The following is a 24,136-nucleotide window of genomic DNA, read 5'->3' as shown; positions in this document are numbered from 1 at the left end:
GGGTTAATTAACAACACTCCAGGAACAAGACGACCAACTATAAGACAGGTAGCAATGTTTACACCCTATACAAACGACCTCGACCTTTAAATCGCTCTCATCCCTTTCCATTTTATTTTCATTCATCTGAAAATGAGTTCAATGACCTTGAACTCCAAAAAAAAAAAAAAACTGCACGGGATACCTATTTACTTGTAGCATAACATAAAGAGATTATGCGTTTGCATTTTGACTAATTCTTAATCTTCAGTCTTGAAGGAAGAAATGTCAAGTGGACATGTTCTATTTTTATCACATGGCATCGATGACAAAAACCAAACAATCTGGGAATATTCGTGCTTCTATAAATAGAAGACAGGAGTTTTAGTGAACTTCATTGCTGGAAAGGTTGAAGAGTGCAGCTCAACTGCTGGTTTACACTTTAAAGTGCTCACTGCTTTCGTGGCCAAAAAGTTTTTTAACAGAATTTTGGCAAACGCTGAGAAGAGGAATATTTTGTGTTTAGAACTAGAAGCATATCTCTAATAACAGCAAAGTAATGAATACAAACTGTATATCTAAAATTAAAGTACTTAGTGTCAAAGAGAATACATTATCTTTGTAAGTGACATGAATAAATTCTAGCATTAGGACATGTCAACAATGATGGCAAAACAAAAATAAATAGAAAATTGAACAAAGGGCGTCGTATCTGTTAAGAACGGCACTGTAAGACTAAATCGACCTTCAACTTATAAGTGTGCAGCCTTCTACTACAATTTAGGTCAGCCCAACGAATTCGGTGAATGTAGAACCATGGGATATACGTTTTACGTTTGTTTTATTTTTAGTACGAAAATAAATTGATAAAACTAGAGATAAGTCTATTGGGGCCCTACTATTTAGTCTGTAGATCTCTGTTAGACCAACAGGCTGGGCTACGCCTAAAAGTAGATGTAGTTTACTACAGTGCATGCTCTGCTAAACATTATTTAACTAGAGGATAATCTAAATGATTCGTGTAACTGTTTTAACAGTTATCCATATAACTCTTGTGTTAGTAGGTAGATCTAATCGATCTAATAGTTTCCCAGCGCCTTTGGATCATAGTTGTGAAGAGTACAATTCACAGTAGAACCACAAATCTAGTTGTTTTTCAGTCATATGTTTTGTTAGAAGTACTTTGTGCAGACGATATAGGTTCAAAGTTCAAACGAGCACGTGCTGCTTAATCAACCATAGTGTACATATATTTGAAGACGGTCTTAACCTTTACTGATTGTATTATATGTCATAGTGTATGCAAGGGATATTGGCTATTTTTTTTCTTGCATAGATTATTTATTGCATTTTTTAAGAAAGTAATTTTTATATTTAAGTTATTATATTTAAAGGTGATTGTTTTTTTTCAAAGCTTATATTAAGTTAAATTAACTCACATGGTAGGCCTATATATGTTTGGTCAAAGTTTGTACTCGTTTTTATCTCCGACACCCAATCTCTTGATCAATCTGAAAATTCGCACTTTTATTTCATTTACCTGACAACACAAGAGTCAATAAAAAAAAACAACCTATTGGTTAATTAACTATTAATATTTTTTTTTTTGGTATTTCGAATAAAAGAAAGAAATTGTATTTGACTGAAGTGGTGGTTTAAGCCTGAATTAGTTTCCTTTACAGGTCGCCGCTCTAAATTGAAACAAACAATAAATAGCTATATAATCTTCTCTAGACATAAGTACCTCACTAGCAGAGTGGTTAGCACAACGGTCCGAGGAGGCGTGAGCCACAAGTTCGAATTCAGGTCCCTCTCCACCCCTTTTTTTTTGTGTATAAAAATGCTTTTAAAAAACAATTACGGTAAAATCCACCCGGACATTCATCCCTGTATTCCCCCCCCCCCCTCATTTTCCCAACTAGTCCAGATAAGTGATAGGATCGTATCGTATTGAGAAAGCTAAAAGCGTGAGATAGCGCCAAACAAAAAAAAACAACAACAATTGGTAAAAATATTATTAACCGCACATATTTATTGTTGTAGGTCTAGATCTATTACAAATTTAATTACAAGACTGATCCAAACTCATTGATACACTAAGCTTCTTTTTTTTTTTTTTAAAGTATTTTGTATGTATTTCATATAAAGAACTTCTCACCACTGATTTAAGTCGACTGCGCCCCACAATGTCATTCTAGGGCTAATAACTATGTAGGAGGTGAACAGCGGTGTGAGTGGGGAAAGTGATCTATGATGAGATTAGAACCCTGGGGTCACGCTGACAGTTAGGAATCGGTGCCGGAGTAGACATTAATATGATCAAAATGAAAGACAAACAGAATGTGGGAGTGACACTGTGTAATAACAAGCTCAATAAGTAAATGGGAATTCCCCTGACTAGTAATTACCATCTGATAACGATTACCAACTACTTTATAACAGTCTACAAGAGGAAAGATACATACTGTCACGCAAACGATGGAACATTTTTTTTTGTGGGATCTAGATCTAGACCTAGTTCTCGAGCCAAATTTAAATTTATTTCTTTTACTTTGAAAAAATATAATATCGTTCTAAATAGAGTTTACCCAGTGTGGTCAACGAGCTAGTAATTCTTTCCCCAACGATATACAGCAACTGTCGAAAATTCTAGGAAAGTCATTAGAGCCGTTTTCGAGATACATGTCCAGGTTCCACCAAGGTTTCAAGAAATTGTGACTTGAATAGAAGTATTGTAAAACTAATTATATTTTACATGTAGGCTATACTCTTTAATGAATTAATAATAATAATAAAAAAAAAACTATAAAAATCACAAGAGTCTGCAGGTGTTTTACAAAACTTCTAAAGAAACTAAAGCCGTTCAAGTTTTATTGATGACGATATCGATTTCTTCGCTCGTCACAAGGCTCGTCAAGTAACTGAAGATTTAGATGAAATGACATCAGCACCACATGTCACCACATGGTTCTACTTAACAGACGGACGCACATACTCACTCAGACAACAAAGATACACACACACACACACATAGAAACAAAACCTCAACGCACCAGTAAACAATTGGTCAAAAAAAAAAATCAATTGTGTATCTGCTTTAGACAGTGATTGAACGTGGTTACCTTTTTTTTTTTTTAGATCTACCTTCTTTGTTAATTTTTTTTTTGTTCTTTAAGAGGAAAACAATTTTTTCAGGTATTTAGAACTGCGATCTTGCAATAAAACTTAGGGTGGCGGGAAGCATGGATTTCGCCCACATCCCCAAGCGAATATCGCCACAGAACGTAATAAGGTCAATGTAAGCCTGAAGGCGGTATGGACCACAACTCGTTACATATTGCGTAAGATAAAACATCTCTCAATAACATTATATAAAGAGATGACGGGTTTAGTAAAGGATGAGGGGGGATACATTATTTTGTTCATATTTCCACTTTGAGCCTTATTATATTTCATAACAGTATAACCTACATTTTAACTACCATTGAATTTATCATTTAATTTAGAAAACCCCCAATAATTTTTTTTAACAATCAAAAATTGTATCATTCCAAAATAACCTATTCCTGTTTTAAAGGGATAATCGATGGATTTAGATAAACAGCCTAGTAGCTTGGAGAATGGCCAATATCCTGATGTCTAAAGGTTTACATGATCCAATTATATTATGCGCAAAAAAAGCTTATTCAAATTACACAATGTGCAATGTTTAATTTTTGGCTAAAACTCTTATGACTTAAACCTTCTGATGCCTTAAAAAGAGTATATTTGGAACCAAAAGACAAATAATCTTAATATTAATCAAAGAACTATAATTCCTCCTGTTGGACCAAATGCTAATTAACAGCAGATAAATTATCTGTCAATTTTAAAAAGCACCTTGCTGGCTTCGCTTCACAAAATTGTTAATAGTATAATTTCTTTTTTTTTAAACTCATATAGACGAAATTGAAGCTAACTATCGACTTTAAAAATATATCTACTTTTTGTTTTATTATTATAATGACTTTTTAAAAATTGCATAATATTGTCCAATGCTATTTTCAGACTAGTTCTTTTCTTTTGTTATGGAAGAGTTCGACCTCTAAGTTGCTGCCCTTTGTGTACACTTCATTTGGTGAAATGGTGCAGCATGATGGGAATGCATTCAAGCAGATGACGTAGACAGGCCGCCATTGTGAATAGTTCATGTTGATGTTTAGGAGAATGAAAAGTAAAGATTTTAATGTTTTCTTCTTTTTTTTTAAAGATGTGTTCAGTTCAAATTGAAATACGTAGATCTATCACATCCTAAAAACTGAAATTCATCACAATGACAGAAAAAAATTCTATGGCATTTTATGTCTCAAGAGATGATAAATAAATACAAATGTGTATAAATAGATCAATACATTCCTAACGATCTTGTCACATAGTAAATATTGCCAACTATTTGAGCAGAGATAGCCAGCACGATTCTGTAAGCAGATCTGTCATTTCGAATGCAATTTTAATTTCAAATACAAATGTTCAGTTTTCTTCCAGCCGGGAAGAGGCTGTAGAAGTCGCATTTGACAGATCTCTTTGAAGAGAGCTTGCCGCCCTACGCGCCGAATGGCGCGGTGGACCTAAGTCTAAAAAGTGTGATCATGTGGTCCCGGGTTCAAATCTTGCGGCCTTGCTTGCTGTCATTCCTCGCCAACCTGAGAAAGGTTTGGGCTAGGATGTAATCATCTTCAGTTCTAAAAGCAAACCCCACGCATTAAAAAAAAAAGACAGTATGAACAAAAACGCCAGTAGATACGAAAATTTTCACGGACAATAAAGATTATTATTATTATTATTATGTTAGAAATGAACGGGTAGTCATTCTCTGGCGCTGCCAGGGTCGAGTTTCGCTAAAGAGAAACAAAATTCACCGTAGTCCCTTTAACAGTTTCCACTGAGGAATTTTCTGGTGATGTGGCAGGTCTGCAGCAGTACCGCCCTCTGACAGACAACGAAGATGTTCCTAGGAATGTTAAGGGCCATGAAGGTGTCTGTGAGGTCAGTTGTTATTATCCCCTCGGTTGATATAACAATGTGGTATATTGTTATTTTGGACAATTTCCATAAACGCTTAATCTCCAAGCCTAGGTTCCCATATTTTCTTTGTTTTTCTATCTCAGTTTTTCTTAAATTATGAGACAGTGGTACGGCGATATCGATAATGGTAGCGATCTGCTAAAAGCAACCGCACCATATCTCAGATACTCATATAGCTCCATCAATGCTCATGATCTGACCTAAGTAACAAGAAAATGTGGACTACAGCCCCATTTATTATCGAGAGACACCTTTTTACTTAACATACGTTCAGTTTAATGCAATGTTTAAGTCAATAAAGGAGATTCAAACCTCACCAACTCCCCCCACACCTCTTCACACCACTGATTAATAGTCTACGACAACAATGATACCATAATAATATATCAAGATCGAGCTTTAGACGTGAACATGCCAGAACTAAACTCTTTAACCTTGTTGAATGAAGAACAGTAATTTTAATGCAACTGTAATCCCTAAAGTAAAATCTGAATCCTACACGTTCTAGTCTGAATCAAAGATGAAATATAATATTTAAACTGCCCACAGTTCTGACGTCACGACCTGTGACGTGGCAACGAGCTATAGATCTAAAATGCCCACAGGTTGCGACGTCACAGGTCAGTGTTCAGGCTTTCTGTAACGATTGGTCTCGGCACTACAGACAATTTAAAAAAAAAATATATTCTCTTGTATAACATCTCATGTAAGACGTTTCGGAAGGCAGGAAAAAGAAGTGGAGGAATCTGTGTGTCGAATCACTAAAGGTGCCCCCAGTGGTGAAACAGACAGGACGTAATCATCTTTTTTTGAAGTAACGTCTGTATTATATAAGATAAGATAAGATAACAGACATTGGGACAGGCGAAGGAGAAGTATTTAAAAAATGTCTGGTTGTAAAATAAACATCGTTCGATTACATACACTTAATACTACAAAAACAGTAAGTAGGACTACCCTTGCATTGACTACATTATACAATACAATTTAGATGTAGGTCGCCGTCTCAAAGTGATTTCACGGGTTGAAAAGAATTGTGTAGAAGGCATGATTCACAAACAGGACTTTAATGTAACGGGTTTACACTTCTTTATAACACACACACATTCGTAATTGCAAGTCCATGTGTGTTGTGTGGATATATAGATTGAACACGCATTTAGATCTATAGTCACGGATAGGCAAATGAGGCTCTATATGGGTGATATTAAATATACTAACATAAAATAATTAATAAGCTTATTGAACCTTAAATTCAATCTTAAACTGATAGATCAAGAATGTTTAGTTAAAGTAGATGTATTTTACTTAATTTAAAAAAAAAAATGAATCTACGTTTAATCTAGGTAAAAAACTATATTAGACTAAATCTAGATCTCAATATATAGGCTATGCAAGCAAATCTTTTTGTAACAAAAATGGATTTAGGTCGATTTAATAGCACTATTCATACTATTTTTACATTTACGCATTCGCTTTATTATTTTATTTAATTGTTTCTAATTATTATTATAGCTTTTATATAGCGCTACTTTCATTCTTATAACATGCTCAGAGCGCTATGGTTCATTCACATTTGTTTCCGTGCTGCCTTTAGGTGCTCAGTAAACACAGCTCAACTCGAGTCGGATGTAGAGCCTCGAGCTCCCTTTATAGGTAGCCAAGCCAAGTTCTAGCGTACTTAGCCTCTAGACCACGCTTCCCACAAACTATTCTAATACACTATATCAGTGACTCGCATATTGAGAACCGCGGGCAGCGGGTAATATAGGGCTAGTATATATATTGAATTTCGGGATTTTTAGGGCGCCCCTGAGACAACCCAACTCTAACGGGTACCTGGCTTTAGTTGGGGAAATTAAAAGGCGGTTGGTTGTTGTGCTGGCTACATGGCACCCTACTCGTTAACCGTTGGACAAAAAAACAACAGATGGCCTTAACATCATCTGCCCTATAGATAGCTAGGTCTGAGAGAGGAACTAAAAAAAAAAACCGCAATAATGGTAGTTACACATTGTGTATTAGTTACTGATCGGTAATTATAGCTTTATTTGATTAATAATTCTCTACTAACCCCATTGACATCTAATCATTAACATCTTCGACACATTCCAAGAAAGAATGTTTACCAGTCTAGCAAACTTCAATGGGTCAGCTTAACATATGCTTAAGCAAAGGATAAAAAGCGTCCAAGCGTTGCGTGACCATATCAAACCGCTGGACACCGCTTGTTCATCTTTACCTAATTATTCTGTCAATATTCAGGTCCAAACCTTATTATTATGCTCTAGCCAGTTAAATACAATTTTTCACAGGCGAATCTTCTGTCACAACAGAAGTGCCAGCTCTAATAAGGAATTTATTGTGTGATTGTAACAGACTTAAACATTTTTACCACTTACATTCAGTCTTTCTTGTTCCCTGTGTACGGCTGGTCAAAAGTTCATCAATACGAAGATTGACCTCACATGTCAGAGGTCAACATGCCGTGGTCATTCCTTAGGTTCATCATGGAAAACGTTGGATGATAACTTTATCAGCGGGCATTTCTTGGGTGGTCAAGGTGGTGGACACTTCAGGGCTAAGGTCAACATTTACATACAGGCATTTTCAACTTCATCAGTTTCAAACATATTGGAAACAGATCGACATTAAACTCTGGATTGTTTGGGTCGTAGCCTCTTTAAATGTTATAAATGTTTCATTTATTTTAGTCGTAACACTGCAATAACTGTAAACACTACAGCGTATACGAAGAAACATAATTTGCGTACAATAATGACCAACTGAGAATATTCTAAATATACAGACAAATTCATTGTTTCTATCACAGCCAAGGCCGGATTTAAATATGTGGAGGCCCCGGGGCAAGAGTTTGTGCAGGCCCATACATTCTTTCGAAAGCTTTAATAAAGATCCAGTAATAATAAAAAATACTTATATCTAAAAGCATGATATATTTTAGTAGAAAGAAATAGAGTAGGCCTACTTGCAAATTTAAGGCCACTTTCTTTAAAAAAAAAATAATTTGCATATTTTAGTTTTTAAATATTGTATGTGTTTGAGTTTGCGAAGTTAAGGCCCTTGGTAGAGGATGTAGCCACGCCTGCCCTCCCTTAAATTCGCCCCTGATCACAGTACAAGCTCAAATGATAACAATTGTTCCACGCGTCTTATTAGCATGGAAAGGGGTAGCACTAATTAACAAATAGATAAACATATAATGAAATAAATACAAAAGGCACACATTACCTTTGTAGCTGTTCTTGTTAAACGAAAAATGTGAAATAAGTCCTATGGAGGCTTCCGATCAAAATACATCAAACAGAAAAAAAAAGATATGTCGTCAAGAAACTGAGTATGTATGTGTATATGCGTGTATTTGTAAATGTGCCTTCTGTGGAGAAGTAGTTTTGATTCTACATTCGATTTTTTTAAAGCACTCTTTTAAACTTCTCTCCCTCTAATTTAACTGACACAAAAAGGCCCACAAAATTAAGAGACTAATTAGGCCTACCAAGGCGCGGTGGCTGAGCGGTAAAGCGCTTGGCTTCCGAACCGAGGGTCCCGGATTCAAATCCTGGAGAAGACTGGGATTTTTAATTTCGGGATCTTAGGGAGCCTCTGAGTCCACCCAGCTCTAATGGGTACCTGACATTAGTTGGGAAAAGTAAAGGAGGTTGGTCTTTGTGCTGGCCACATGACACCCTCGTTAACCATAGGCCACAGAAACAGATGACCTTTACATCATCTGCCCTATAGACCACAATGTTTTAAAGGGGAACTTTTCTATTAAGCCTACTATCTTTGTTTTGCTTTACACTATTTAATTATTAGGCCTACAATCGTTGTTTAGCTGTACACTCTAATACTCTCTGAACGAGCTTAAGAATAATCAGCTATTTTAGCACACAAAAATGTTAAGTCCTGAAGAATAATTTCCCCACCCACTTTTTCATCTATATACATTTTTGAAAACTATTTTGTATAGATGCGCCACTGAGAAAACGAGAAAGAGACTATGTATCTGCATGTCTATTCAACGAACTATGACCTCGCCAGCCAACTTTCACTATCAGCGACACACGTGTCTGTCTCCTGCCAGTACGGCGTAAGGTCAATGCCGAGATCAATAACAGGCCTGGCCTTCAGTTCACGCTCCTAGACCTTAGTATGTGGAAAAGATCTATGCCACTACATTTCAAGTGTTTTGAACCAAGTACGCTGATGGAATTTACTTTAAGGCAGTGATTCCCAGACTGTGTTCCGCGGAACACTAGTGTTCCACGAGGCCTAAAGAGGTTTTCCAACAACCACTGTAATAAATTACTAGTAGGCCACTGCGCGAATAATCTCTCTAAAAAAAAATAAGCAAAGTGTTCCGATAAATACTCAGAATGTGCGAAGTGTTCCGTTAAGTAAAACGTTTGGGGAATCACTGGGAATCGATACAGATACAAAGACTGAGTCGTTCAGACAAAAAATAAAGTATCCATTTACTAAGCCCTTTCGTTTTAAGCATGATTTCTATCCCTTAGTGTATACTAATAGTTTATGTACATTATAATGCAATTATATATTTGAATATGAAACAACATGATGTAGTTTAATGTCAAAAGAAAGTTCTACATCTTACAAAGCAGAAATAAAAAAAACAAAGACAGGGCTGCCAGACTATGTCGTCGGAAACAAGAGTATGTAGGTATAAATATGGCTGTGGCACAAAAAAAGCAATGTCATTTATTAGAGTAATGGCTTGACTTGGAAACAATCTTAAGTTCCTTCAGGGATGAAGATAATCACGTCTTAGTTCAAACTTCCTGCATGACAGGAACTGGGCGGTGAGCAGGGTTCAATCTCGGGACCACCGTGATGACATCCTTAGCGCATACCACTCGACCAGGCAAGAATATTGCTAATTTATCACACAAGTGTAAAATAAAAACTGCGCTGACATCAATGTGTTCAACAAATGTACGACCACAAACATAACATGCTATTCACTCATTGGAGGCGCGGTGGCTGAGCGGTAAAGTGAATGGTTTCCGAACCGGGGGTCCCGGGTGAGAAGACTGTGATTTTTAATTTTGGGATCTTTAGATGCCTCTGAGTCCACTCAGCTCTAATGGGTACCTGACATTAATTGGCCACATGACACCCACGTAAACCGTAGAACACAGAAACAGATCATTTGCCCTCTAGACCACAAGGTCTGAAAGTGGAACTTTACTTTTTTTTTTATTCATTGAGACACTCTGAAGTCTATACATGAAACGATTGCTGAACGATTGAACGATTCGAGACACTACTGTCAAACATTTAACCCTGGTATTGAGCAACAGGATTTGAGTCACACTTAAAAAACATGTCAAGTCTTGTGAGAAAGTTCCCTGTAATCTTTCCAGATAGTAGCACGCAGTCTGGCAGACTCAGGTAAACTACACCTGGCGGTACAGGTGAACAGAGGTAGTGTGACTTTACGTGAAACTTGTAAGTGTTTATGCTGATGTTTAATGCTTTTTAAAAAAAGTTGTTCCATGTACACATCAGGATACAGAAGGTGACCGAAAGGTGATCGAGAAAATAAACTTGATGCCGTATCAATTTCATGTGATGATGCTGAACAATACGCCAAGGATTGAACCCTAAATACAACAGTGTATATTATCCTGAAAGTCTCACAGAATGACACTGATTATATGCTTTCTAAGCGGAAATGGCCACACAGTATATAAATGATTCGTGTACAGAAATTTGCATACATGCATACATATTTTCAAAATGCTCTAATTATATAGGTCATGGTAAGAAACAAAATATTTTTGATAGAATAGTAACAGTGAGTGCTGGTCATATTTTTTAACGTTTATAAAACTATGCTTACAAAGAAAAAGATCTACGTAAAAGTAGTGTTAGTAATTGCCTTTCTCTGCACACTTATCGATTGAGGCACTGATTCATTCCCCGGGCCCTCTTTTGTTTTGTTTTTCTCTTTAAAAAAAAACAACCAAAACTTTTTCATTTTGTAAAGAATTTCAAATGATTATGTTCAAGATCACGCAACTACACGCGAGATTTCCTGTTTCAGCGGGATTCGTCTGCTCTAATTGAGCGTGATCTCGAACGGTTGAGCAGGCTTGGGGCTTTTTAATAATGAGCAGCGCAATTTTCGATGATGTCATCGGATATGTTTTTAGCTTGAAAATCTCGAGAATGAATTAGAAAGGAGAAGAGAAACAAGCGAAAGAGAAGAGTTAGGAGAAAGAAGATAAAAAGAGGGAGAGAGAGAAAGAATTAGAGAGAAATAATTGAGAGACAGAAGGGGGGGGAAGAGGATAGAGAATGAGGGCTAAAAAGAAGAGAGATAGAGTGAGTGGGTGAAAGAAAGAAGAAAAAAATTGATAGAGAATGATTGAGATATGAAAGAGTTGAGTAAGAGAAGAAAGGAGAGACGGATAGAAAAGGAAGGAAAAGCATTTAAGAGGGAGAGAGAATGGAGTGAGAGAAAGTAGAGAAGGAAGTAATAGAGTGAAACAGTCGAGAAAGAGAGAGTGTGGAATAGAGAATGAAAAGAGAGAAAGAGAAAGAGAGGCCTTCAATGGGTTCGAGAGAACATAAATTAGTACCTTACTAGACATGCAATGCCCAATCACTAATGCTAAAGAAAAATATACTTCAATAGCAACATAAATTGCATTTCAAAATCATACAAACTTGCATGATTAAGTCTCAGAGACTTTTCAAACCAGTCAAATGAAAAAAAAAAATCAATTCTTCTATCAAATCGATTCAATTCCCTTTAAAAAAAAAAGATTTTAAGAAACCTTTACGCTTTACGGACTAGAAAGTCACGATGCATGGAGCTTAACCAAACTCAACTCACTGAGTTCAAACGTTTACCAAGTCACTTTATGAGACAATGACATTTTTTTTGGTTAGCTGTGACATTTGTGCTGAGCTCAGGGAAATGTTGAGGAATACTATATCGATCTGTGAACGAGAGCTGCGCATTGAAAAACCTAGTGTGACGACATGAAAAACAGCATTGACCGTCTGATAGAGGTGACAGGATGGAATGCCCAAGCCTGGCAAGGTAGTAGAGAGTGTTTGTGTGGTAGTCTAAAGCAATGATTGGCAATATAAGCAAAGAAGATAATGTTCAGTCCAGGGAAATGGAAATAAGAGAAAACTATAAATCCAAATTATAACAGTCTGAACGGGACAGAAGATGTAGATGAATTGATTATACTAAATAAAGCAGAAGATAAGTTATTAATAAATAAAAAAACTAGGTATATAGATGGTAACTCTTTCAGATCATACGATCTATGAGGCAGGTGATTAATCTGTTTCTAAGACTGACGACGATTCACAAGGCTGTCACTTGGCCAGCACAGCTAGCAACATTCACTACCTAACAAAACGTCAGGAAACCATTAGAATCGGGTGAAATCATGGGCTTCCGAAAAATCACGAATTCAAAAATCCAGTCTCCAGCGGGATTTGAACCCGAGAGCCCTAGGTTCAAAAGAAAAGCGCCCTACCATTCGACCACCACGCACCCAAATGTATAGAAATGAGATTTAAATATTTTCTTAAAAAGTTTAATATAATTTCAAATGAAATACCTCGACATTCTTCTGGCAAGAAATCAAGACATCTTCAACTCGGATATTCCCTCAATTACTGTCTTCTCTCTCTCTTCTTAATACATCTGTTTTTTTGACCAACGATTTACGAGCAGGGTGTTATGTGGCCAGCACAATGACCAACTGCCTTTACTTTCCCCAAGTAAAGTCAGTTAAACATTAGAGTTGGGTGGACTCAGGGGCGCCCTAAAAATCACGAAATTCAATATTTCAGTTTTCACCGAGATTCAAGCCAAGGACCCTAGGTTCGGAAGGCAAGCATTTAACCACGCAGCCACCGCGCCCCCCTCCCCTCCCCCCCCCCCCACAAAAAAAAAGCCAACATGCTTACGTTTTAAAATGCATAAAAAAGTCTCATTATAAGTGAGGCTTGTGGGAGTGTGATGCAAAGTTCAAAGTTCATCTGATTATGTAATCAGTCGAGAGGCCAAGTGCGCTTGAACTTGGCTTGTCTTGGCTACCTAGAAGGGGGCTCGAGGTTAGACACCCGACTCGGGCAGAGTTGCGTTTACTGAGCGCCTAAAGGAAGCACAGAAAACCAACTCCTAAATACCCCCTCCCCCCCACTGGTCCACAAATGAGATTGGACCAAAGCGCTCTGAGCATGCTATAAGCATGAAAGTAGCGCTATATAAAAGCTATAATAATAATAATTAATATGTCGAGTGGTGCAAACAACCAGCGGCGTTCCCTTTTCCCAACAAAGTTGAAGCATAAGAAGCTTGTGGACTTAGCAGAATTTAGGTCATTGGTTAATATGCATGACTAAATACCAACGGCTTTACTACTTGACACTTTAGCTACTTAAAAAAAAACAAAGTCGGAAATCAAACGTTACTTACGAGTAAGTCAACTAAGAAGTGGTCAACAAGACAGATACCACATTTAAAGGACAGAGGGCACAGTTCAGAGCTAACAAAAATCAACAACAATACGTTTAATGAAACTTCTGGTCTTTCCAGCCCTACTGGCGGAAATTTTCAAGGAAATCGGATACGTCTTTAAACAACAGGATATGTTTTCAACTATAGTCCCATCTGATAATATTACTGCTATAGTATTTTTAACATAAAAACCTTTTCAATTAATTGTCTTTATAGGATGTGACGTTTGGGTATTGTGTTGATTTGGTATGAGTGTCGTAGTCGTTTAGTGTGTGAGAAGAAAAGAGTATTTTGTTGAAGATAAAATGGCACGGACAGACAGACCGACCGACCGAAAGACAGACAGATAGATCGATCGATCGATAGATAGATAGATATTGTGGTAGCATGATGACCATAACATAAAACATTTTAGATATATCTAGAGGTGTGAGCTCTACATATTTACACGTAATCACCATCCACATTTAAGATCCAAAACTTTTAATACAAGTTACTAAATTCCTGATAGCTGAAGTCTCTCTGTGAATCCGCCTATGTAGCTAGACTAAAATTAACCTTCCACACAAGACTACATTAATAAGATCTTGGTAGAGATTCTAGGGGAGTCAATATTTTAATAATGACATCGGATCCATGAGAGGTGGAGAAGTTTGACATGAGTACATGTTTGCTTTGTAGAAGAAGGAAGCCAGAGAGTAATATTAAAGAGAACAAGACAGAGGCGGGGATGTGGAAGAGAGAGAAAGATGATTTTTTTAACTTCCTTACTTTAAAGAATCGCATTTTAAAAACAAATTATCAAAGAGAAAGTTCATTTCAACTTTTTAAATCACTTAGTTGAAGAGATTTTAAATAGACAGCAATAGGTTGTTTCATTACATTAAGTAATATCTGCCTATACGCTACAGCTGAGCAAGAAAGACAAAGACTGGTATGATCCTTTATACATAATTTTATTAGCGACTTCCATTTCAAACCATTTCTTAGATCAATGAGGAACAAAACTTTGACTATATGCGGACTGTGACGTACTGCTGTCCAGTTCCTCGAAACTCAAGCTCATATTGTATAACAAAAGCAGTAGAAGATCTGTTCCACTGCAAATATTTTTTTTTTGCGTCTGTATATGTTGATTGCTCACAGGGAGAGAATGATTGGCCATCCCCTGTTTTAGATGAACAATGCTTAGATTAATATCATCGCTAAGAATTGCGGCACTTTTCTCTGACCACATCAGATCTAATATCAATTAAACATTTTCAGAAAATTTTGAGACATGTTCAAACAGCGAATTTCTGGGAAGTCATTATCATCATCAAACTCCATTGGAGTGAGAACATGCTTCTCTAATCCTGTCTTGCAAAAGCTCTAGACAGAAATACTGCTGTTGTGCGTAATGTCACCATTGTGACAAGTCAAAAACTCGCTGTCAGAGTCACTCTAAATTATCACAGCATTAATTATTATTTTTCATTATTTATTTATTTTATTTTAATTATTTCCCCATCCTACCCCTAAATTCTCCACCCGCCCCACCTTTTCCTCTCCAGGCTAGACTTAGTTGACCACATTGGAGATAGCTAAGGCGCGTCCTGTCATTTATCTGCCCTTGATCGGGGAAAGATAATCACACTATCTCTTTTGTCTTATCCGCCGGATGTCCGACTGACGGTCGCGGTTGACACCACCTTGAGGGGAATGCGAGTCAGTCTTTCTTTCTTCCCTCCCCCCTCTCTCCCACGATTCTCTGTGATCTTACCGACAGGATGTCTGACAGCCGCAGTGGACACCACCTTGGAGAAAATTAGGCCAGTCCTTTCATTTATCTTCCCTTGACCGGGGCAAAGATACGCTCAGACTCTTTGATCTCATCCGCGGATGTCCGCCGCGATTGACACCCCCCCCCCTTGGGTGGAATGTAGGTCACTCTTCCCCCCACGTCTCTCTTTGATCTAAGAGATTACACGGGTCAATACACCGCGTGGTACTCCAAGGTGTGACTCTTGTCGGACTTCACCCACGTGTAAGCTAATTCTTAGCCTAGGACATTTCCTGTGTCCCACATTTCCCAGGCATATATAAAGTAAATTAAATCGGGCCAGACCCTCTTTCATTCTCATACGAGCTGAGCTATCGAGTCTGGACTACTTCATACATTCTTTCTCCTAGAGGAATACCTGGTGGTAAGCCGAACTTAATCACAAGTTCCATCTTAATTACTTTGTGAATATTCTCATTGGATACTATCATGTGTATTTTGCTTAGTTCATTTATATTTAATTAGTGCATTGTGTATTTCTCACTGGCGTAAGTAGAAAACATAGACATGTCCTATATATTTATTTATGTATTGCATTAATCTATTAATGCTACGTTGCTCAATTGATCGTTGAGGCAACCATGTATATATTTGTACATCTTATTTTATTTCCTTTATCTCGGCTGACAACCGTGATAATTTTACTAGGCACTGATACTGCGTTTAGAGAAGATATATGAATTATCTCCCCTTTACTCATTTTACTCTAATGAGAGTTGCGCCGCTTGAAGGGACATTCAAGCACGCTCCATTGTTCTCGACCCACGGTCATATGTAAACAAACCATCTGGGTCACTGACCACCGCCCATTTCACTTCCCCCCCCCCTCTTTTCTCTATCCACCTGTGTTGTTTATTTGAGATTATTATGTCCCCTTCTATGTACATTCTTATATTATTATTTCCCCTTTTATGTACATTTCTATATTGCTACTATCTGCCATCTATTTTCCAAATCCCATTTGTCATCATCTCCCCTTTATGCTCTAAAGCAATTTTACCAATCTGACGAATGCACCTCAGTCGAGGGCATCGATAAGATGCATAAGAGACATGTCCTAACTTGTCTTTATTTATCCGCAGCCTCCCTCCGGTGTCTGCCTATTTGCCTATCACCTATTGCCTAGTTATTGGATCAACGATCTATTTACCGGCAGTTGTGCTTAGTGCTAATCAGCGCTGCACTTGCCTAGTTGCTATCAAGAATCACCTATTGCCTAGTTATTGGATCAACGATCTATTTACCTGCAGTTGTGCTTAGTGCTATTCAGCGCTGCATTTGCCTACTGAGATCTACTCAACTCTACTACTTGGCGCTATCGGCATTGCCCGCCTATTCGACAGCCCACCTGTCAAGCTATTAGGTGCGACGTCCCTATAGACCAGATCTGTGTGAGACGTCATAGCTACGCCAACCCTCTGCAACTCACTGGACATATCCTGTCAACCACGCTGCCCACGGCAGATCAGCTCTGCCCGCAGTAACCTTGTGCCCACGGTATCCGGCCACCCGCCATACTGTGCCCACTACAGATACTAGAACTTGGGACTGAGACTCCACAAGAACTATATCGCCGGCGTCCCTCTATCCGCTAGAGCGCCACCTCCAGCTGCAGAACCTCAAGCCAGGACACAGCCAGCTGCGACATCAACAGGACAACCAGCTAAGTCAGAGGACAAAGTGACATACTCTCTTATTATGTGCAAGAGTGATGATTAAACATAGAATATACTAGAGATAGATGCAAACCCTCCCCCTTTTTATTATTATATGTATATTTATGTAAATAAATATCCTTTATTTTAACTTTTGTATCTATCTTTCATTGCTTTGTCTCGTTGCGTGCCTGCTCCCGATTCATATGCTGATAAGTGGGGGTGTGATTGCTTTCAAAAATAATCATCCCCTAGACATAAAACGCGCCAAACACACGTCACATTTCCCCACCTGTCACAACCATACAAGGTCGAGAACTTTTGGTTTCTCAGAGCTGTCGAGACGGAGGTTAGCAAGTCTGCGGCAGTCGAAAAGAAAATGAGACACGGTTTCCTCTACCTACCCTCAGGCCTCAGTGGGGGCACCGTGAGTTGACGTTTGGCCTCAACCGTGCGAAATATGAACCAACCGGACAGTGGTCAGTCCAGCACTAAGCTATAATAAGTTGTTCAGGCCAGGAAGCGTCCACCGCAGGGAGGCATAGTCAGGGCGCCTCGTGTGCTCCCTGACTCCAAGGGTTTTTGGGGACTTGTCCCAGCACTCAATCTATTTGTCCAATTTAATCATTCAGATTGTTGCCACAGCCAATGTAACTCCACTTCGTCTCCCTTGTACTAATTTTATGGTAAGAGTCAAGACCTTGACCTTGCCTGAATGTGCCATTTCATCTTCCGGTCCTACCAACTGGAACAGACACACAAACACACACAGACGCACGTACACAAACATGAACATTGCATCACTAGTAGGACAAAGACATACGACAAAAGGATCCATGAAAGGTTCGCATTCCACTAATTTCATCATCCATGATATCTGCACTACTATTCTAATAGTCTGGGGTGGAGAATGTAGACTGACATGGTTATTTATAAATTTAAAAAAAAAACAACAATTTCTAGGATTTATGCCAATGACATAAGTCGAAGCAATGACATGAGGGGGGGGAGGGGGGGCAATGACATGGCAATGTCGTTAAACAAATGAAAAGAAACATGGTGACTAGAGGAAGTGTCCTCATGGGCATCGTCCCATGGCCTACAAGAGTGGACAAGTAGATATTTATTATTTTTTTATTGACAGAATCAATACAGACATCGATTTTGTGTCGATTATCTGGCTAGCCGAAGACTCCAGTGTTGAACTGTGTAAACAGTAAATCGTTTGTTTAATTGGGTACATCAACCAAAATGTTTTGGATCAGAGTTGTTTTTTTTTTTAGAACACAACAGCGTCATAAAAAATTAGAAATACAGAAAATATAAACATAAAATTAATACCCAATTTCTCATTTTATTTTCTTAAATTCTTGAACAGCTTAACCCTGTTGCACAGTCACAGTTGACGTGTTCATCGTGTGTGTTATCTTATCTTATCTTATAAAATACAGACGTTACTTCAAAACAGAAGATGATTACGTCCTACGCGTCATGCATTTAGTCATGCATATTAACCAATGACTTACATTCTGCCAAATCACTTTTTTTCCTGGCTAGCTCAGGCAACCCATTCCATGCTCTAATAGCGCTAGGGAAGAAATAGCATTTTTGCAAATTGGTCCTAGCATATGGAACGAGGAATGTGCCTTTACGAGGAATGTTATTGTAATTAAGATATAAACTGAATTTAAAACAAGAAAACATTTTAAAATACTTTTTTTTTAAAGTTTATAGAAAGTGTAATTGTATAAATTAGTTTGGATCAGTCATATTATTAAATTTGTAACAGACCTAGACTAACAATAGATTATAAATATTTTTATCAATTGTTTTTGTTTAGCGCAATTTCATGTTTTTAGCTTTCTCAATACGCTATGATTCTATCACTTGTCTTGACCAGTTGGGAAAAAAATAAAGGAGGGGGGGGGGGTAGGGTGTATTTGTCTGAAAGTTGCCGTCATCGCTATTTAAATGCATTTATAAAAAAAAACAACGCTGTACGACTTAAATTTGAACGTGAGGGTTCAAGCCTTCTAATGCCAACCACTGTGCCAGCGAAGTACTTATGAAAATAGGTTTTATAGTTATCTATTGTTAGTTTCAAACTTTTAAGCGACCATTTAATTCTCTACAAAAAAAAAGTATAAAAGGGACTTGTACGCCTGTAATCTGTAAGATACAACCTTGTTCGATATCAAACAAAATTAATTAATTACCAATAGCTATTTCACTAATTGGTTATGTGTTTCTGTTATTGAACATTGTTTCGTCAGGTACAAGAAATAATTATACACAATTTCAATAAGAATGGCTGTGAAAGAAATAACGTGTACAAACTTTGTACCTGAGTTGATTCAAGCTTTGTACAAAGAGAGAAAGCAAAAAAAAAAACAACAACAAAATATAAATAATACTTTTAAACACAAAGCTTATATATGAGAAAGAACTGCACATTTACAGACCATCTATCTCAAGACTGTAATATTTATTTCCCTTTTACTATATACAAAAATTAAATTACGGGACACTAGTTTTTGGATTTTCTGGATTGAGGATTGTTCTCTTTTTGTGTTTGTGGATACATGTGTGTGAATTCAATTAGGAGTATTGGGATTATTGACTCATTACCACTGGATTGTGCTTCGACGAGAAGTCTGCAATCAGAGTGATAGCGGCGACTTGGGAATCGTTGAGATCATATTTTTTGTATTGTTTAAACCTACGTCTTAACAATTATATTTCCAAGAAAGCACAACACAAGACAGACATCATACAAAGTTCAAAAGTTGCCAATTGGTGCACAAACGAACGAAGTCGTAAGGCTCCGAATCAATAGAGTCAAGGCCTTCAAAAAAAAATGGAAAGGGTGATGGGGGGGGGGGGGGGGTCAGTTTTCTAAAATGCAAACTTTTTTTTTATTCCTGCGACAATCAGGACATAATGAATTTGTATGCGTCAATTTTAGAAGCAAAGATGCTGTGTTTATTTACTTTATTTATTTGAAATATTGATAAAGTAAAATTGGTGGTGAAAGCTTTGAATTTTATAGCGTTACTCACAAGATTAAACATGCAAGAATTTTTTGTTTTTGAGGAATCTCAGAGCATTTAACTTACATTGAATAATATTTAAGGTCAGATCCTTACCCCATAAGATAACATGCAATATATATATATATATATATATATATATATATATATATATATATATATATATATATATATATATATATATAGGATATATATATATATATATATATAGTACTAGTTCTATGTAACTTACCCAAACAGACTGAACAAAAGAGACTCAAAATGATATTTCTTCTTTTTATTTTCTTTCTCTTCAAAGCGGTTAGTTCTGCATCACTGCACTTTTCAATTTAATATCAAAGCTGCTTGTCCTTGTAGTCCAACATGCGAGTGAAACACACGATATGTTCCAGCGATTGTCAGAACTTTCTGATGCGTCTGTCGACATACACAGCAGAGTGTAGGCCAGTCACAGAGAGTACACTACACGGGCCTAGGAGGATACAGTCAGAAGGAAGATCAGAGATGTACACACATGGAATTATAAGTCATAAGAGTGTGTAACGTTAAACACTTAGATCTAGTCTAAGCACGGAGATATAATAGACTTGTGCGTTTTGTGTGTGTAAGCGTGTGCGCGTGTAGATGAATGTGTGTGACAGGGGGAAAATCCCGAATTTGTCCTCTCAACATTATTACTGTTTAAAATAGGGCCTATTTAAAAAAAAAAATACACCACTCTCTTTCTGATCGATAAGCTTTCGATCCATTTGTTTTGACGTATAGACCTACTAGATCTAGTAATTATCTATCTCTGGATCCTGTTTTGTTTTTTATAGGTACAAAAAGAGCGATCTATGGGAGCAGATGATGTAAAGGCAGTAAAGCTAATCTGTTTCTATGTTCTATGGTTAACTAGGGTGTCATTTGACCAGCACAACGACCAACCAAAAGAGCATTAGAGCAGTGTTTTCCAAACTTTTTCCGTAACGGAACACTTCTCACATTCTTAGTATTTAACGGAACACTTTGCTTATTTTTTTTTTTTGAGATATTAATTCACGTGATGGCCTACTAGTCAGTTATTCCAGTAGTTCGTGAAACATCTATTCAGGCCTCTAGGGTTCCGAGGTACGCAGTTTGGGAACACTGCATTAGAGTTTGGATGGCTGCCTTGTCGTGCGGTATGCGCGCTGGACAGTCGTTCGGTCTTCTCGATGATCAGCGCTCTATACCCTGGCCGCTGCCATCCCCCGTAGTCCTGCAGGAGGTTTGGACTACGAATTAGATTATATTATCTTCAAACTCTGAAGGAACATCACAAACGTGTAAAACATTTCACAACTTTTACAAGGGCGTCTTAAAATTCCGGGAATTCAAAGCCCTTGTCTTTATAGGGATGAGAACTCGTGACCTCACAGTTCATTGCTTGGCCACCATGCCCCCTTTTTAAATGTACACTTTGGTTTCTTATAGTTTTTGTTTGGTGTAATGCACAAATTGTAAGACAAATTTCCATATGGACAATAAAGATTACCATTATTATTATTATTATTAAATACAGTATTTCTATAATATCTTATCTTATACTTTTTAATAATACGATCTTATGCCATTGGATTCCCATTATATAAGAAACATCTTGCAATATATTATACAGTGGCGTAGCTATGGAGGGGGTCCGAATTTGAAAATCCTACTGGGGGGGGGGCCTAAATGAGTGTCCGAAATTTGTTTTTACATTAAATATTACGTCAATGTCTCATGCAATAATGTCGAATGTCAAAATGCAGGGGGCCCCTAAAGAGCTCAAGCCCCCAAATCACTAGCTACGCCAATGATATTATACCTTTAATAAATAAACGAATCTTTAACCCATAAACTAAAAGTTTTTACCGCAGCAACAATAAGTAGATTACATAAATGCCATAGGTGTTGCTTTTCTTTCTTATTCTTCTAATAATTCACGACTTGTGTAAGCAGATGAATACATAAAAATTATCAACCATGTCGAACAAAAAAAAAAAAAGTGCAGTCCGAAGTCCTAGTGGTTTTATCAAATAAGAACACACTCAAATTATAGTGTCAATTCCTTTACTAAAAATAGGCCTTAGTCTAATTTTTAGCTTTAGTGAAATAGTTCTTCTTCTCCGCCTCAATTTGTAACTCCATCTACAAAAGTGTTGTGGGCCTAAAATTGTTAATGTAAACTAAATTTTTAATACCAATGTAAAAACATCAAATAAAAATAAATAAAATGTGATTTAGAAAGAAAGAGGAAATATTGCAATATTTAATTTTGGGTCCTCTCGTGAAGTGCTAAATGTTGATGTCCATTCAAGACCAAAGGTAACGAGTTCGAATTCTACCCATTCAGATTTTTTAATCAGGACTTGACCCAGTGTTTACCCAGCTCTACAAAGCAAGAATGTGCATTAGGGAAATATATGAGGGTGCCGAAGTTTGTGGAGTTACATTGCCCAGGACTGTGATAGTTGAGTGCTCAATTGTAAAAGTTCTTAAAATATAAAATGCAAGAACAAACCACCAGGGTCCAGCCGAATTTTATTAATTTATTACAAATTGTCATAATAAAGTTTAAAAAAAAGCTTAATACTGCTTTACATTATAAGTAGAACAATATCTACAGTACTTGTAGATAAGTAGATTTTCTAATAGAGCATCTAGTATGTGACTTGCAAATGCACTACAGGAAACAAAAGTTTCAACACATGTGATTACAATTTAGATCTAGAATCTAGATCTACACGGATATAGATTATAGTTGTAGGTCAGAAATAGTGCCGAAAATGGACTCAAATGCACATATTATTTTTTATTTTAGGCATACGTTTAACAGAGTTAATTATGATTTAATTTGTACATGCCGACATCATAGATCCATGCATAAATGACTTTGAAAAAAAAATCCTAATTGACCACCGGGGTGGACAATGGTTAAGCTTGCCGTGGTGTGGCAAAATATGTATGTCACAGCTGGGGCTGCGTATCAACTGGAATATTGCATTCCTCATTAATCTTTGGACTCGAAGACAAGCCTTATTATTATATCTAGGTTATATTAATCGACTTATTGGCGTGTCACTCTAGTCTACACCTAAGATCTAAGACTAAAAGTAAAGGATTGATTTAGATTTTAGAACTAGATATATAGATCTAGATCTAGAAATCTAATAGTTCTACGTCAAAATGAGTAGATATAGATCAATATCATTCTTTCTAGTTTACGAAGTAAACAAAGGGTAAAATAAAGGGCGAGATGCAGTCCTACATGTAGTCAAGATGTAGATATACTAATCATGCTATAATTTTCTAGACTAAATGAAAACAAAGCAACCGAGAAAATGAAAATGAGGTCACCGACCGTTGCCTGAAGGCTCAGCTGTTGGCTTTACTACAGCAAACTGAACACACATTAACACAATAATTATACACTACAATCCTTCAATACGAAATGTACACAGCAGACAGGATACACACTTGGCTAGCGTACACTGCCTGCATCGGAAACTGTTACGATTTACCAATAATAATAAAGGAAACTCTTTGAATCCTGACACTCAATGCCTAGCAGACGACAACATTCGACGTAATCAAGTCAGCTGTTCCTATCAGCTGATACAACCACTTCTCCCCCCTTCCCTTTCTCTCATCATTTCTCTTTCACCTACCTTGCAATCTAAATTTAGACCGCGTCGTCCGTGACAAGAGAGATGAGAGTGCACGCGAGAGAGGCTGCTGTGGTTGGAATCAAAAACTCGCCTTGATGTCTCGCGCGATGCTGCTGGCAGTTATTATTTGTATACTGCTGAGTGAGTGGTCAAACGATAAAGTGTATTAAATCTAGGGCCAAACAGTTGCTTGGAAATGTGTTATTCTCAGATGTACTTGGTACATAATGTACACTTTGTACAGCTATATTTTACCCCATGAATTGCTTTTTTCCTCCTAGCCCACCCATTACTTTTCAAAGTAAAATGTATACTCATATAGCAGGTCAGCCCTGGGCAGTGGTGTAGCAAGGTTCCCGTGG

General features: G+C 37.3%; 1 protein-coding gene across 4 annotated transcripts in view; it reads right to left on the bottom strand.

Moving 5' to 3' along the window:
• Window positions 1–23,795, bottom strand: part of LOC106055257 (monocarboxylate transporter 2-like) — a 58,548-nt gene extending 34,753 nt beyond the window's left edge. For 2 of the 4 annotated variants that reach the window (XM_056009479.1, XM_056009480.1), the window contains exons 1-2: window positions 23,468–23,762; window positions 20,336–20,575 (exon numbers count right to left, since the gene is read on the bottom strand). The gene's annotated coding sequence lies outside the window, so the exon portion shown is untranslated. The other 2 variants (XM_056009477.1, XM_056009476.1) reach the window with 2 other exon arrangements.
• Between the last annotated feature and the right edge of the window lie 341 nt (window positions 23,796–24,136).

This window comes from Biomphalaria glabrata, chromosome 14 (genome assembly GCF_947242115.1).
Source record: "Biomphalaria glabrata chromosome 14, xgBioGlab47.1, whole genome shotgun sequence".
In the NCBI taxonomy this organism is placed as follows: domain Eukaryota; kingdom Metazoa; phylum Mollusca; class Gastropoda; family Planorbidae; genus Biomphalaria; species Biomphalaria glabrata.
Note: the sequence above shows the minus strand (reverse complement) of the source record. Positions and strands in the feature narration are given on the sequence as shown.